Genomic DNA, 16,060 nt, shown 5'->3' with positions numbered 1-16,060 from the left:
ATATGTGGGTCAATGAACCCAACATCATGGATGTTTCTTATTTTGCATTCCCAAATCTTCAATCTGCATAATAGCGTACGCAACAATATAGTTAGGACAATATATATATATATATATATATATATATATATATATATATATATATATATATATATATATATATATATATATATATATATATATATATATAGTGCAGGCAATGAAGAACGAGATGAGGTAGAAATAAATCACTTACAGAACGTACCAACTCAGCATAGATTTGTCGAGGTCGCGCAGATTGAACAGCTGGAACAATTCACTCATATGAACGTGTACAGAGTACCGTTTGGTGTGATGCTCCTCTGTAACATCCGCATAAACATATTCTTTGTCGGCCCATGTTATGAATTGCTTGTACCAACGTAGCAGATTTCGCATTTGTGGTGGTAGACTCTTTTCCCGCGCAGGCTCGACGAGAGGCCCATTCCGCACATATTGTAATGCTATCTCACATACTGGCGCATCCTCAAGGCCTAAGAAGGCACGAAGAGTCAAACCCATCTCGGACGCTTGTTTCATGGCACTCGCTACAGTCAATCCAAATGCTGCCGCAGCTGCTATGATCTCGGGGTCCTCTTCCGGACCGGCTTTCACTATGAGCGGGGGGGTCGATTGTTTATTCTGCATCCTGAGCTGGTCAACTTGTTTCCCGCTTTTTTTACTTTCTTCTTTCTCCTCCTTCAATATTTTTGCTTGCCTACGAAGTTCATGTCCATAGTCGTCAGGCATATTCAGCTCGGCTTGGGACGGTGTCGTCAAAAAATCCTTAGCCCACTTCTTTTGCTTCACAGTGAATACTTGCTTGGGCTCTGGATCTTTTATCGCCTTCATATCCGCCTTCCATTTCTCATAATGAGCAGACGCGGCCAATTTGGTTTCAGCTTCACTAAGTTCCCAAGGCCTTGGGAGGAGAGGCTTCAGTGATGGCTCCGGTACCCTTGTGGTCTTAGGTACATAAGGGTCCGGGTTAATAGTCCAGGAGCGGGTTTCCTTGCTGTCCGCCTGCTTCTGCTTCTTCGCCGGAGGTGGATTGGGGGGCGTCGTACCCGCCGGAGGAGGATTGGGGGGCGTCGTACCCGCCGGAGGTTGTGGATCGGGGGACGGCGTCGAATGGCGTGAAGGAGGTGTAGGTGAACCACCACCACCGCCGCCACCACCACCACCACCACCATCGGAGGGGGGTGGACTTGTTAGCCTTGGCGCCTCGCCTGGAAACACTATGTACTTCTTTTTCCATAGAATGATCTGGCGCTTGACATCTCCAAGTCTTCTCTCCCCTTCGGGTGTAGCTTTGTCAATCTCCAGGTCCTCAAACCCTTGGACTATGTCTTCCACCGTGACACGAGCATGGCCATATGCAATGGGGTTGTTGTGGTGGAGTGCTCCAGGTGTACAGGGTAAAGCACTGCCGCTAGCTACCTTCGTGGAAACGTTCCCCACGGGATAATGCAGATCACATTATTTCATCTCCTTTACATCATCCACGGGGTAGTGAGGCTCCGGTGCACGAATCTCGATCATCGGTGCACTAGCACCAGGCGGGGCATCCGTGGAAGCCACGCTGCTTCTCCGCTGCTGGCTTCCGCGATCCGCTTCATGATCTTCATGCGGCCCTGCAGCCGATTTTTCTTGTACTAGTTCATGCACGGTCTGCTTCAACTCATGGAGTTCTGATGCAAACTTCGCCATAAGATCTGCATCCCGATCCGTCTTTCTCTTACGGGTTCTGTAACAGTACGGGTCATTGTCCTGGGAAAACCCTACTTTCCACGGAACTTTGCCTTTGCCTCGTACACGTCCTCCGTGTTCATCATTCCCGAGGGCTGTTGTCAGTGCGTCTTTCTCTCTGTTGAACTTGATCAAGCCCCCTTGAGCTTGGGTCATTGCGTCAATAAGGGCTTGGGTGGGAGCAAACTTTTTCTTCCGGTGAACACACACCCCTGTCTCCGGGTCTAGCGATCCCCCATGCCCGTACCACCAGCTTTTGGCCCTTGGGTCCCATCCCTCTGTACCTAGAGGGATTCCTCGCACCCTCAGGTCCTCCTCCATCTTCTGCCACTTAGGCTCCGAAAGGCGGTATCCTCCTGGCCCCATAATATGATGGAACTTTTTCTTACTCGCATTATCCTTATTTTTTTTTTGATATTTCCTTGAAATGCTCCGATTGCTTTTGCCTCACAAATTTTGGCCAATCATCTTTCAGTTTCTCATGTTGTCCATTGAAATCCGGAGTCTTGCCCTTGTTGACATAGTCACGGGTTAAATTTTTCTGGAAGTTCCGGAATGCTTCGCCCATCTTCTGAAGAGCGAACTCTTTAACTAGCCTCCTCCTCTCACGTCCACCCGGAACCTCGTTACCGAATTCATCGACTTTGTTGTATTCCGGAGGTAGAATGAAATGTTCCATAAGCTTTCTCCAGCAATCCTTTTTCGTTCTCTTGTCGACAAAACTGAAACCAAGACGTGCCTTCTTTGGCTCCTTCCATTCCTGGACGGTGATCGGGACGTTGTCTCTAACAACGACTCCGCATTGGTTGATAAACTTTGAGGTGTGCTGTAGGGGCTTGCCGGTTTCACTGAAAACTCAATGGCATATGTTTCTCCTGTTTTCATCGCCTTGGATTTGCCACGCTTTGTCGTACTCGATCCGGCCGAGGGCTAAAAAAAGAAAGAGAGTCGCGCGCGTTAATACATATGTATTCACATTTCAGTAAGTTTGTATCACGAGAGGCTCAATGTATATATATACCTCGCCGGAGGTGGTTGCTACTTGCAATTCGAGATCGTCGTTTGTTGACGGTTGACCTCCGTCGACAATGTCCGTCCCTTCACCTTCTTGATCATCGACAATGTCTGTTCCACCGTCAAGGTTCAGAAAAGAAGAGACTACATCCTCTTCTTGCTCATATTCTGAGCCCGGCACATAAGGAATTTCGTTGTTGATGATGCCCATTAAATAATGTTCAGCCTCCGGATCCCTAAGCGGCTCGGCTCTATCGTCCGCCATATGTCACTCCTGCATGTAGTAAAAATTCTTTAAGTATAAAGGAATTAAAAAATAAGATTAAGGGGACATAGAGGAGGAGGAATTAAAAAATAAGATTATTTAGCACTAATTTGCATAGAAGTTTTTGTTTAGCGCTGCCAAGTATTTTGTTTTTCCTTTTCTTTTCTCTTTTCTTTTTCCTTTTCTTATTTTGTTTTTCCTTTTCTTCTTCCTTTTCTTCTTCCTTTTCTTATTTTGTTTTTCTAGGTTTCATTGGTTTTCTTTGTTTCTTTCTCGATTTTCTTGATTTCATTCCTTTGCATTGGTTTGTTTTGTTTTGTTTTCTTTGTTTTTCTTTTTGTTTTGTTTTGTTTTGTTTTGTTTTGTTTTTCTTTTGTTTTCTTTTGTTTTCTTTGTTTTTCTTTTGTTTTTCTTTGTTTTCTTTTGTTTTTCTTTTGTTTTTCTTTTGTTTTTGTTTTGTTTTCTTTGTTTTTCTTTTGTTTTTCTTTGTTTTGTTTTCTTTGTTTTTCTTTTGTTTTTCTTTTGTTTTTGTTTTGTTTTCTTTGTTTTTCTTTTGTTTTATTTTGTTTTTGTTTTGTTTTGTTTCGTTTTCTTTGTTTTTCTTTGTTTTGTTTTCTTTGTTTTTCTTTGTCTTCTTTTGTTTTTGTTTTGTTTTCTTTGTTTTTCTTTTGTTTTTCTTTGTTTTTCTTTGTTTTGTTTTCTTTGTTTTTCTTTTGTTTTTCTTTGTTTTCTTCTGTTTTTCGTTTGTTTTTGTTTTGTTTTCTTTGTTTTTGTTTTGTTTTGTTTTGTTTTTGTTTTGTTTTCTTTTGTTTTGTTTTCTTTGTTTTACTTTGTTTTTCTTTGTTTTGTTTTCTTTGTTTTTCTTTTGTTTTTCTTTGTTTTCTTTTGTTTTTCTTTTGTTTTTGTTTTGTTTTCTTTGTTTTTCTTTGTTTTGTTTTCTTTGTTTTTCTTTTGTTTTTCTTTGTTTTCTTTGTTTTTCTTTTCTTTTGTTTTTTCCTTCGTTTGTGGCGGCGGCGGCGGGAGGCGGAGGACGGCAGGCGGCGGCGGGAGGCGGAGGACGGTAGGCGGCGGCGGGAGGCGGAGGACGGCAGGCAGGCGGCGGCGGGTGGCGGGCAGGGCAGGGGCAGGGGCGGCGGGCGGCGGGCAGGGGCACGGCAGGGGCGGCAGCGAGGCGCAGGGGCAGGGCGGGGGCGGCGGCGGAGCTCACTAGGGTAGGGCAGGGGCGGCAGCGAGGCGCAGGGGCAGGGCAGGGGCGGCGGCGGAGCTCACTGGGGCAGGGGCGGCGGCGCGCAGGGCAGGGGAAGTGGGGGGCGGCGGAGCTCACTGGGGCAGGGGCGGCGGCGTCGGGGCAGCGCGTCGGCGTCGATCGGCGTCGGGGCAGCAGCTTGGCGGCGTCGGCGTCGATCGGCGTCGGGGCAGGGCTTCGGCGTCGAGAGGAGAATGGAAGGTGGCGGAAAACGCAAAGTGCTGTATATATAGACAGGGCCTTTAGTCCCGGTTGGGGATGCCAACCGCTACTAAAGGTACCTTTAGTCCCGGTTGGGGACACCAACCGCGACTAAAGGGTACCTTTAGTCGCGGTTGGTCTCCCCAACCGGGACTAAAGGTTCTTTCGCGCCGCTTTCGTTCCCGCGCGGAAAGAGCCTTTAGTCGCGGTTCGTGTCACGAACCGCTACTAAAGGTCATTTTTCATATACTTTTCAGAAAATAGAAATAATATATCAAAAAATCCAGAAAAATAAAACTAATTCATTTTAAAATCTTAAAAATAGAAATAATAGATCAAAAAATTCAGAAAAATAAAACTAATTCATTTTAAAATCTTAAAAATAGAAATAATATATCAAAAAATCCAGAAAAATAAAACTAATTCATTTTAAAATCTTAAAAATAGAAATAATATATCAAAAAATTCAGAAAAATAAAACTAATTCATTTTAAATTCTTAAAAATAGAAATAATATATCAAAAAATCCAGAAAAATAAAACTAATTCATTTTAAATTCTTAAAAATAGAAATAATATATCAAAAAATTCAGAAAAATAAAACTAATTCATTTTAAAATCTTAAAAATAGAAATAATATATAAAAAATCAGAAAAATAAAACTAATTCAGTTTAAAATCTTAAAAATAGAAATAATATATCAAAAAATCAGAAAAATAAAACTAATTCATTTTAAATTCTTAAAAATAGAAATAATATATCAAAAAATTCAATAAAATTAAACTAATTCATTTTAAAATCTTAAAAATAGAAATAATATATCAGAAAATCCAGAAAAATAGAACTAATTCATTTTAAAATCTTAAAAATAGAAATAATATATCAAAAAATTCAATAAAATAAAACTAATTCATTTTAAAATCTTAAAAATAGACATAATATATCAAATACAAATCATCCGGATTCGCCATCGTACGTTTTAATTCACATGATCCATTCAACAAAGTTTGGTACAATAAATTATTACACATCAATTCTTCCCTTGTGTCCCTGCTTGCTTACGATTGTGCCGTATCCATGGAGCATCCTCATCATTTAACTTAATGCTTGGGTCAGTGTTCACTTTGAAGGGCGGAATTTCACCAAACATATTATAATCTTCTGACATGTCTGTCTTGTCCTCCACTCCCACGATGTTTCTTTTCCCTGAAAGAACAATGTGGCGCTTTGGATCATCGCATGATGTACTGATCGTTTTCTTATCTTTCCGTTTCCTCGGTTTGCTACTCATGTCCTTCAAATAAAAAACCTGAGCGACATCTTTGGCAAGGACGAATGGTTCGTCAAGGTAACCAAGATTGTTGAAATCCACCATTGTCATTCCGTATTGCTTGTCCACCTTTACCCCACCTCCTGTTAGCTTGAACCATTTGCACCGGAACAAAGGGACCTTAAAGGAGGGTCCATAGTCAAGTTCCCATATCTCCTCTATGTAACCATAATATGTGACCTTTCGCCCATTCTCGGTTGCTGCATCAAAGCGGACACCACTGTTTTGGTTGGTGCTCTTTTTATCTTGGGCGATGGTGTAAAATGTATTCCCATTTATCTCGTACCCTTGGAAAATCGTTATAGTCGAAGATGGTTTCTTGGCCAACATGTATAGCTGATCTCCAACATCATTGTCATTCATTAAATGTTTTCGCAACCAACTGCCGAAAGTCTCCATGTGGGCCTTTCTAATCCAGGATTCAGGCTTCCCCGGGTTGTCCGAGCGTAAAATATTCTTGTGTTGCTCGAAGTACAGAGCCACCAAGCTGGAATTTTGCAGAACTGTCTGGTGTGCTTCAGTCATAGAATGACCGTCCATACATATCGTGGATTTCCTTCCGATCTTGCCTTTTCCACTTAGTCTCCCCTCGTGCCGCGATTGAGGAATACCAATCGGCTTAAGGTCAGGAACATAGTCAATACAGAACTCAATTACCTCCTCATTTCCATAGCCCTTGACGATGCTTCCTTCTGGCCTAGCACGGTTACGAACATATTTCTTTAATACTCCCATGAACCTCTCAAAGGGGAACATATTGTGTAGAAATACAGGATCGAGAATGGAAATCTCTTCGACTAGGTGGAGCAGGAGGTGCGTCATAATATCGAAGAAGGATGGTGGGAACACCAACTCGAAACTGACAAGGCATTGGACCACATCGTTCTGTAACCGTGGTAGATCTTCTGGATTGATTACCTTCTGAGAGATTGCATTGAGGAATGCACATAGCTTCACAATGGCTACTCGAACATTTTCCGGTAGGAGCCCCCTCAAAGCAATCGGAAGCAATTGTGTCATAATCACGTGGCAGTCGTGAGACTTCAGGTTTTGGAACTTTTTCTCCGCCATGTTTATTATTCCCTTTATATTCGACGAGAAGCCAGACGGGACCTTCATACTGCTCAGGCATTCAAAAAAAATGACCTTCTCTTCTTTGGTAAGTGCGTAGCTGGCACGACCTTGAAACCATTCCGGATGCCGGTCATCTGGGTCTTTCAAAAGTTGCTGGTCCTGCCGTGCTTCCTTTGTATCATTTGTCTTCCCATACACGCCCAAGAAGCTTAGCAGGTTCACGCAAATATTCTTCGTAACATGCATCACGTCGATTGCAGAGCGGACATCTAGGACTTTTCAATATTCTAGCTCCCAAAATATAGATTTCTTCTTCCACATGGGTGCGTGCCCGTCAACTCCCCGCGGAACTGATTGTCCGCCAGGACCCTTTCCAAAGATGACTTTCAAATCCTTGACCATATCAAATATCTCAGCACCAGTACGTTCCGCAGGCTTCGGCCGGTGATCTGCCTTGCCGTTGAAATGCTTGCCTTTCTTTCTTACGTTATGATTTCGGGGAAGAAATCGACGATGACCCAGGTACACGTTCTTCTTACAATTAACCAAACGTACACTTTCAGTCTCATGTAAGCAGTGCGTGCATGCATTGTATCACTTATTTGTCTGTCCCGAAAGGTTACTGAGAGCAGGCCAATCATTGATGGTTACAAAAAGCAACGCTCGTAGGTCAAATTCCTCTCCTTTGTGCTCATCCCAGACACGTACACCAGGTCTGGCCCACAACTGTAAAAGTTCATCAACTAATGGCCTTAGGTACACATCGATGTCGTTCCCGGGTTGCTTTGGACCTTGGATGAGCACTGGCATCATAATGAACTTCCGCTTCATGCACAACCAAGGAGGAAGGTTGTAGATGCATAGAGCCACGGGCCAGGTGCTATGGCTGGAGCTCTGCTCGCCAAAAGGATTCATGCCATCAGTACTTAGACCAAATCTTATGTTCCTTGCGTCAGCTGCAAAATCTTTGAACACTCTGTCGATCTTTCTCCATTGCGTTCCATCAGCGGTGTGTCTCAACTCCCTGTCGGACTTACGGTCCTCTTTGTGCCATCGCAACGACTTGGCATGCTTTTTGTTCCTGAACAGACGTTTCAACCGTGGTATTATAGGAGCATACCACATCACCTTGGCGGGAACCCTCTTCCTGGGTTTCTCGCCCTCAACATCGTCACCAGGGTCATCGCCTCTGATCTTATAACGCAATGCAGTGCATACAGGGCATTCATTCAAATTCTCGTATACACCGCGGTAGAGGATGCAGTCGTTAATGCATGCATGTATCTTCAGAACCTCTAAACCTAGAGGGCAGACAACCTTCTTTGCTTCGTACGTACTGGCGGGCAACTCGTTATTCTTCGGAAACATATTCTTCAACATTTTCAGCAAATTTTCAAATGATGAGTCACCTACACCTTCCTGTGCCTTCCATTTTAGCAAATCCAGTGTGCAGCCCAGCTTTTTCAGACTATTATCGCATCCTGGATACAACGACTTTTTGTGATCCTCTAACATGCGATCCAAATTCTCCCTATCCTTGTCAGTTTCGCAGCGTCTCCGTGCATCAGCAATGGTCCGACCAAGATCATCAGCGGGCTCATCATGTGCCTCTTCTTCACCTTCACCTAACCCTTCCCCACCTTCAGCATCATCCTCCATGAAAGTATCACCGAAATGATCATGATAGTTGTCATCGATATCATCCCCTTCTTCATCTTCTTCCATTCTAACCCCTCTTTCTCCATGCTTGGTCCAACAATTATAGCTTCGCATGAAACCGTGCCGAAGCAGGTGCATGTGAACATCTCTTGAGGAGGAGTAACCCTTCTGATTCTTACAGACAGCACATGGACAGATAATAAAACCTTGCTGCTTGTTCGCATTTGCCACTACGAGGAAATCTTTCAAACCCGTAGTGAACTCGCCGGAGAGTCGGGGACCGTACATCCATTGCCGATTCATCTGCATTATTATTATATAAAGTATATAATTAACCATCATGCATTTGTTAAACTAACTAGCTAGAAATAATACAAATTAAACAATGAACTACACACATGCATATTTTATCAATGACACATGAAAGGTTCAAGTTGCTAACCGCGATCGCGGAGGAAAAATAAATGAGAAAGCTCAAGTGTGGCTCGGACACTTCATATCATGTTTGTTTCAGGCTCTCGGGCATTTCATCAAACACCTTGTGTGCATAGGAGGAACCAAAAGCAAACCCACCACCCCCTTCTGAATATTATGAAGTGAGCTGAGTGAAGTGAAGTGAGCTGAGTCCTATATATAGGGATGGGCCTTTAGTCCCGGTTGGCCTAGCCAACCGCGACTAAAGGCCTTGGGGACCTTTAGTCCCGGTTGGCCAGGCCAACCGGGACTAAAGCCCCTCCCGTCCGCCAGCTGTCGACCCAGCGCGCTGGGCCCAGATAGTTGGTCGCGGGTCTCCTCCCGAACCGCGACTAAAGACCCCTTTTGTCACGGTTCGATTATTTTGGGGACTAATGGGGGCGTATGGAAGCCTCTTTTTCTACTAGTGCACCTCCCCGGCCTCTTGATTATTTTCGTATAAAGGGGTATATGAGCAAGGATTTCCCTAAATGGATATGTGACATCTCTTCCTACCTCCCTTCTCTGACCTACCTCAGCCTTTGTGATTTAGGAACATGTGATACTCTTCCTCCATTTGGGCAGCTGCCAAATTTAAGAAGCATATGTATGCAGAAAATGCCCAACATCAGGAAAATAGGCAATGAATTCTTTGGGCAGGGCAGACCCTGTGTAAAATTAAGATCGATAATGTTGGAGTTGATGGAGAATTTAACTGAATTGTGGACAACAAGGTCTGGTGAAGAAAATGAAGAGTTCTTAATTCCTAATTTGCACTCTTTGTGTGTGTCGAACTGCCCAAAATTGAAGTTTCTGCCATATCCGCCAAGAAGTATGATTTGGTACTTGGAAAACACTGATGAGATTATTGCAGAAGGAGGATTTGGGAAGCTTTCATCTTCTGCACTTCCTTTTGATATGGTAATAAATAACTGCAGTTTTTCTCCAGACAATTGGGATAGGCTTCATCACTTCCCCACCCTTGAAGTATTTCAAGTTGAGTCCAGCAACGTCTTGAGGGCATTGCCAGATGTCATTAGATGCTTCACCTCTCTGAAAAGCCTAACTTTGAATTCATTGAAGGAATTGGAGTCACTACCGAAATGGTTGGGGTGCTTCATTTCCCTGCAACGTGTTGTCATCAAGGATTGTCCCAAGCTAACATCTTTACCATAAAGCATGAAGAACCTTACTGCTCTGAAACTGCTACAGCTGTGGGGGTGCAAAGGCTGGGAAATATTGCCGGAATGGATAGGGCTGCTCACTTCCCTACAAGATTTTGAAATCATTGATTGTCCCAACCTGACAACTTTGCCAGAAAGCCTAGGACAGATAGTTTCCCTGCAAAAATTTCACATCATCGATTGCCCCAACCTGACTTCTTTGCCTGAAAGCATGAAGAAGCTTACCGCTCTCAGAGTCCTATGTTTGAAGGAGTGCCAACGCCTACATGTACTGCCAGAATGGATACAAGAACTCATTTCCTTAGAAGAATTAATCATCATGGATTGCCCCAACCTGACGTCTTTGCCTGAAAGCATACAACACCTTACAGCCTTAAAGGAACTCTACATTTGGGGCTGTCCTATTCTGATCGAGAGGTGCCATGGGGAAGATGCTGGCCTTGTTTCTCACATCCAAAAAGTCACGTTACATTATGAACCAGAAGAATGAGAGGTATGAAACTCCCAAAAGTAAATATTCGTTCCTCTTAGTTATGTCTTTATTTGCACATGCTTTTGCAATATTCGTGATGACCTGTTGGTGTCTATTCATACTTCCTTTGTGTGCTCTGTCGCATTATACTGTATGAGTTATGCTTTATCACCGAGTAGATATCTTATTACCACGATATTCTCTAATATGGACCAATGGATTCTCTTTTTACTTTTTTTTTACGTGGATACTTTTAACTTAACGTTTGATGCAGAGCTGGGGTCGACTTGTGAAGGCGCGAGAGCTAAAGCAAATAAACAGATTCCGGAGAGATGAGTTGTGTTTTTGTCTGGCGGTGCAAGTAAAGCCTGACGGTGGTGTATTCCAGGCAATCTAGAGTTCCCTGTAATTTGAATCTGGGGCTTTCCTATCGGGCGTGACCTTGTAACCAAAGCAATGGGGAGTCGGAGGCTGTTGCAGCAACCTACCATGAGGCGATCGTGGAGATCCAGTTCATCTGTAATGTAAGTCTACTGATGCCTTCTGACCCAACCGCTCCGCTTCAATGTTTTGATCAGCTATATTTTCCTGCCATGGAGTTTTGGACCTTGCTCTGCAAATCCGTGTTTTTTTCATATATTTTTTTTATCAAAGTTTAGGTCCGACCATGTGGCAACAGCAGCCGTGGAGAAGGCACGAACAGGCCCACATTTGTTAATTTCTACCTGTGAGTCTGTACTCTGTAGAACGGAGTGCAAGGAGTAAGTACAAAGCTTCTGTTTCCTAAACAGAGAAAGTTTCAGAGCAAAAGGGAGAGATACGTGGACTCTGAAAACTGAAGAGCATAAGTATCAATCAAACTTGACTGTTTAGGTTCTCTTCTATCGAATGACGTGGGTTATTTTATTCATTTCAAGAAGAGAATGCCACAACTTTTTCATATTCATTTTCAAAAGGAATGTGAATTTATGATTAAGGGAAGAAACTCTGAGCAGTTATCTCTAATGTAGAGCTTGCAGTTATGTCTGTCGAAACACGTTTTTGGCCCTTGTTAACATCCCTGTTGGCAGTAGCAGGTTGACTATTTGCCCGCTTCCCCTAGTGTGCGTGGGTATGTATATGTAATTCTGTATGTATGAATCCAAATGTTAAGCAATCTTCTTCCTGTGCATTCAGGCACTGTGTGGAGGAGACGTTGAAATGCACTTGAAATCAGAAAACGAGGTTCTCAAGAGGTAAGAGCCCTTCAAACAAACAAGTTGAGGTGTCTAATCCGCTGCAGAGCCAATCGGAGGTCCTCCTAATTGAGGAGACAAAGCTTAGGTGTGTGCAAGTCATGCATTTTTTTATGTTTTGGTGAATCAAGCTTTGTTAGCCAAATGGATTGTTTGCATTTCTCTGCCTGGTTTTTGATTTGTTCTGGCTAATCTTGATCTGTTTCCTGACTCCTGAAGCTTTTCTTATTTCCTCAACTTCCTAAGGTAGCATGGATAAGTCCTCTCACAAGATGATTCCAAAGCCTAACCCGGGCAACAGAACAAGCTGGATGCACGAGCATCTTCAGTTGGACTGTTTAGTGCCAGACCAAAGTGGGAGGTTGCTGCAATATTCTCTGACTGCCTTCTCCAGATGGTAGTCACCCCTTCTCTCTTTCAGTCACGTTTTAATGGAGCTCCAATGTAGTTCATCTTCTGAGCTTTATTCTTACTTCAGGTGTAAGTACAACACAAGTGCAGATCTGGCCAGTTCGGACAGTATGCAATAGCAAATTGAGTCGTGATGGAAAGCCAAGGCAGACATGGGCGGACATGGAATCCAGAAGATGCAACAAAATGATCTGAACCTGGAATGACTATGTGGGATCGCTGGTGTTTTTTCTTGTATTCCGAGTTTCAGCTTGGCTGCGCGTTGATAGGCAGGGCGAAGTAGTGCACTGTTCTGAATGTGTATGTCTTGGGGCTAGGTACAGTGCGAGATGATGTAAATGCACAACGAATGATCTTGATGTTCCTTCCGTTAGAAGATCACTGAAAATACAGCAAAGTAGCAGCAACTAATTAAGCTAGTAATAACAAATATAACGTACGGTAGATGTGTTTTATTAGAGAAGGTTTCAGAGTGAACAATTAGCTCACTACCCAAGGACTCATCCGAGTTGCCAAGTTGGAGATGCTTTCCTAAAACCATGTCAGTTATTTCCGAATGGAGGGCCATCGTCATGCGCTTCTAGATCACTGGCGCTCGTAATAGGCTCTTTTCGTTGTTGTCTCGATGCCTTCATGTGTCGCAGTGTTGTCACTAGATAGTCTTTGCGGCGCAGAGTCTGTTGTTTTTGTCTTGGTAATATACATAATATACGACAGATAGATGTTGTACTGGAAATGAAAATATACGCCAGATAAGACGATGAAACAAAAACATCTTTTGAAGCTGAAATGACATATTGTATATATTTCTCCATAAATAAGAGGAGGCTAGTAGCCTACCATCTTTTTCATCCAACCATGCAACGCAAGTGGAGATTTCTTTTATGTGCTGAAAGTGTGGTGATGAGTTGAGTCTGAGACAGAGCATGCAGGTCCTGTTTGCTTCCTTTTTTTTTGCAGGGTCGGTCCTGTTTTCTTCATCATTCACTTGTGTGCAACGCGCTATGTTCTGTGTCCTAGACACCCAACAGTTATTTGCCAGGAGCCCGGGCGTCTATACTTCAGGCATCTGGAAGTAGATTTACTCTGCAGTTTGGATCAGTCTCTCTGTACTTTCTTTAGTTAATCCTTTTCAATTAAAATATTTTGTGCACAAAGGACTCTGAATAATCGATTGTATTGTTGCTAAGCTGAGTTTGCCGCAAAGCTCTTGACAGTTGGGGACTATTGATTTGGAAGGGTAACACGGGAAGGATTCTTGGTCTTATGCAGAGAGTTGGCAAGCCTGCAACATGCAGAGCTAAAAAAACAAACAGCCAGAGGTTAGAAGGAGAAATCTGTAATGCTTTTGTCGTGGTGATTGGTTTTAGTTCATCAGTAGTTCCCTGGTGTGAGTGAATTCTGACGGTCTTGTATTCCAGGCAATTGGAACTCTGTGTCTATGAAGTTGGAGTCCCAAGCATTATTTTTCTTTTATCTGGAGAAGACTGTAATGCTCTCGTTGCCATGGGAAAGATTGATAGGATTCAGAGCCAGAGGCTTCTGCCATATACAGGATTTCGTTAATGGGGCAGCACCAGTGGGCGTCGAGATCCACCACCGCCGCGAGCTCTAGTTCACCTGTAAGTAATTTGCTCCTCTACTGCACCCTTGCCAATTTAGTAAATTTCTCAAGTATGTTTTCCACCATGGATTCCGAGTATACTGCAAGGTTTTGGAATCCACTCTATTCATCGGTGGCTTATCTATTGTTTTCCTTCTAATGTTTTTATCTAGGTTGATCGGAAGTGTAGGTCTGATCCAGTGGCAACAAGCACAGTGGAGGCCCACGTATTTCTGAAAATCCAGTCATATTTGCTAACTTCCATGTGTAAGTCTGCAGAAATGTAGTAGTACAATATAGGATTGAAGGTTTAATAGAAAATGGTTACTTGAACTGCAGCTGTATTGCGAGGAAGTTTTATTCGTTATTGAAGAGAGGGTAGGATGCAGTTGAAGAGTGAAGCCAGATCCGGTCGGCCGTTTGGTGGTGAGTATGCAGTGACCTCCTACGGCTCCACAACGGTGGTGGTCATCCGAAGGTCTTACGGAGGGTTCATCTCTCGAGATCCGATGGCTGACTTCTGCAGTGAGATGCAAAACTACGGACGACGTCTTGATGCAGAGGGATGGTTGTGCAGAGGCGACGCATCGCATGTAGCTGCTGGGATCACGGAAAAGCGGTGGCGACAATACATGAGTTACTTCGATGGTAGTGCTACTCGAGCACCCGGTCTAGAGCTTCGGGGTGAAAGCCTAGGTTCGACCGGAGTTGATTATACCTGGCAATGGCGATGTTAATTTTTACGTCATTACCTTGTTGAAGGCATTGCTCGGACATGCTTTGGACCGATTCTTTAGGGTGAAAACGTAGATTCTAGCCTTAGTGGCTGCATCCGGCGACGGCGATGCTTGAGCGTTGCTCCTTTCCTGAAGGCGTTGCTGTTGAAGACCTCGTCGTCCATGTGCTGTCATGATATGGTCGGTGCAGATATGGTCATTGTTGTAGTTTCGACGATCATGGATCTGATTGCTTCAGGGACGGAGCTATGTACAGCTAGCCGGTGTCACTGGCACCGGGTGCAATTTGCACTTACTTGTTGGTTTAGTATGTAGGTCATCGAATTGTTTGATATGTAGGCATGTGCTCTTTTATGTGGACACCGGATAATTTTAAGTCTGGATCCGCCCCTGGATTGCTTTGGGACTTTTTCTTTTTTCCTCGCCTATGCATGCTTTGGTCTTATGACTTTGCTAGCTGCCGGCGTGTTTGTGTGTGTTGGTGTTGACTGTGTGCATCTTAGCTATGCAGAGGCCGGGTGCGGGCTCATTGTGTGTATCTTCTTGATGCTTCATTTTGAGTCTTTAAAATTCACCCTTTGTCGAAAAAGTAATAGCAGAGCATAGAGAGGAAAGTTAAATTTCTACTGGCAGTAGCACCTGCAAAGTGGTGGCAGAAATCACATATTTGACCTGAGGGCGAAATCAAATCACAAACTGACCTGCTTTCGAAAAAAATTCACTCGGCTGACCCTTTCGTGTGGCGCCCGACAGCTAGGCGCCGCACACTACTATGCAGCGCCTCTGCCTTAGGCATCGCACCTCCTGCCAGCGTGGCAGCCCTGGTCTAGTTGCGGCCCCACAGACAGCACTGCAGCGCCTAAGGCTTAGGCGCCACACTGTGTAAAGTGCAGTGCCTATCGCTTGGGCGCTGCATAGTCTGTGTTCCACTTAGGCTGGCCCCACCCTCTCTCCCCTCCCACCCCCACCCCACCCAACCCTTAGACTTGCGCCCCTCCTCTCTTCCCCTCTCCCCCCCTCTCAAATCCTTCTCAAATCTTGCAAATCTTACAACCCCTCCCTTAAGGTAATCTCCTCCGATCCCCTCGTTTTCATCCATAGGAATTGTCACATTTGCTCAAATCTTGCTACTTTGGGGAAACCCTAGCTTTGGCTTGGATTTGCAAATTTGTGTTGAATGATGTTATGTTTCTTTGCTAATTTGGTATGGTTAGGCTTTCATAGTATGCTAGGGTTAGGGTTATGTGTGTTTGATGTTGGTGTTAGGGTTATCCTATGGTTAGGATTGTGGTTATTGTTAAGTGGGGGTTTTGGTTATTAATTCATATATATGTTATGGCATATGTATTTTGTGCAAATATTTTTGTTAAGTACTTACTTGATATATGTGTGTTTTTGATTATTGTAGGG

General features: G+C 43.7%; 1 long non-coding RNA gene across 1 annotated transcript; it reads left to right on the top strand.

Moving 5' to 3' along the window:
* The first annotated feature begins 10,941 nt into the window (after positions 1-10,941).
* LOC120962023 (uncharacterized) lies at positions 10,942-13,941 on the top strand. The gene is made up of 4 exons (XR_005752756.2): positions 10,942-11,188; positions 11,324-11,987; positions 12,146-12,296; positions 12,378-13,941. It is a non-coding gene; the product is annotated as an uncharacterized lncRNA (long non-coding RNA).
* Positions 13,942-16,060: the final 2,119 nt, after the last annotated feature.

Source organism: Aegilops tauschii, chromosome 3 (assembly GCF_002575655.3).
Source record: "Aegilops tauschii subsp. strangulata cultivar AL8/78 chromosome 3, Aet v6.0, whole genome shotgun sequence".
Lineage (NCBI taxonomy): Eukaryota > Viridiplantae > Streptophyta > Magnoliopsida > Poales > Poaceae > Aegilops > Aegilops tauschii.
This window is presented reverse-complemented; position numbering and strand designations above follow the sequence as displayed.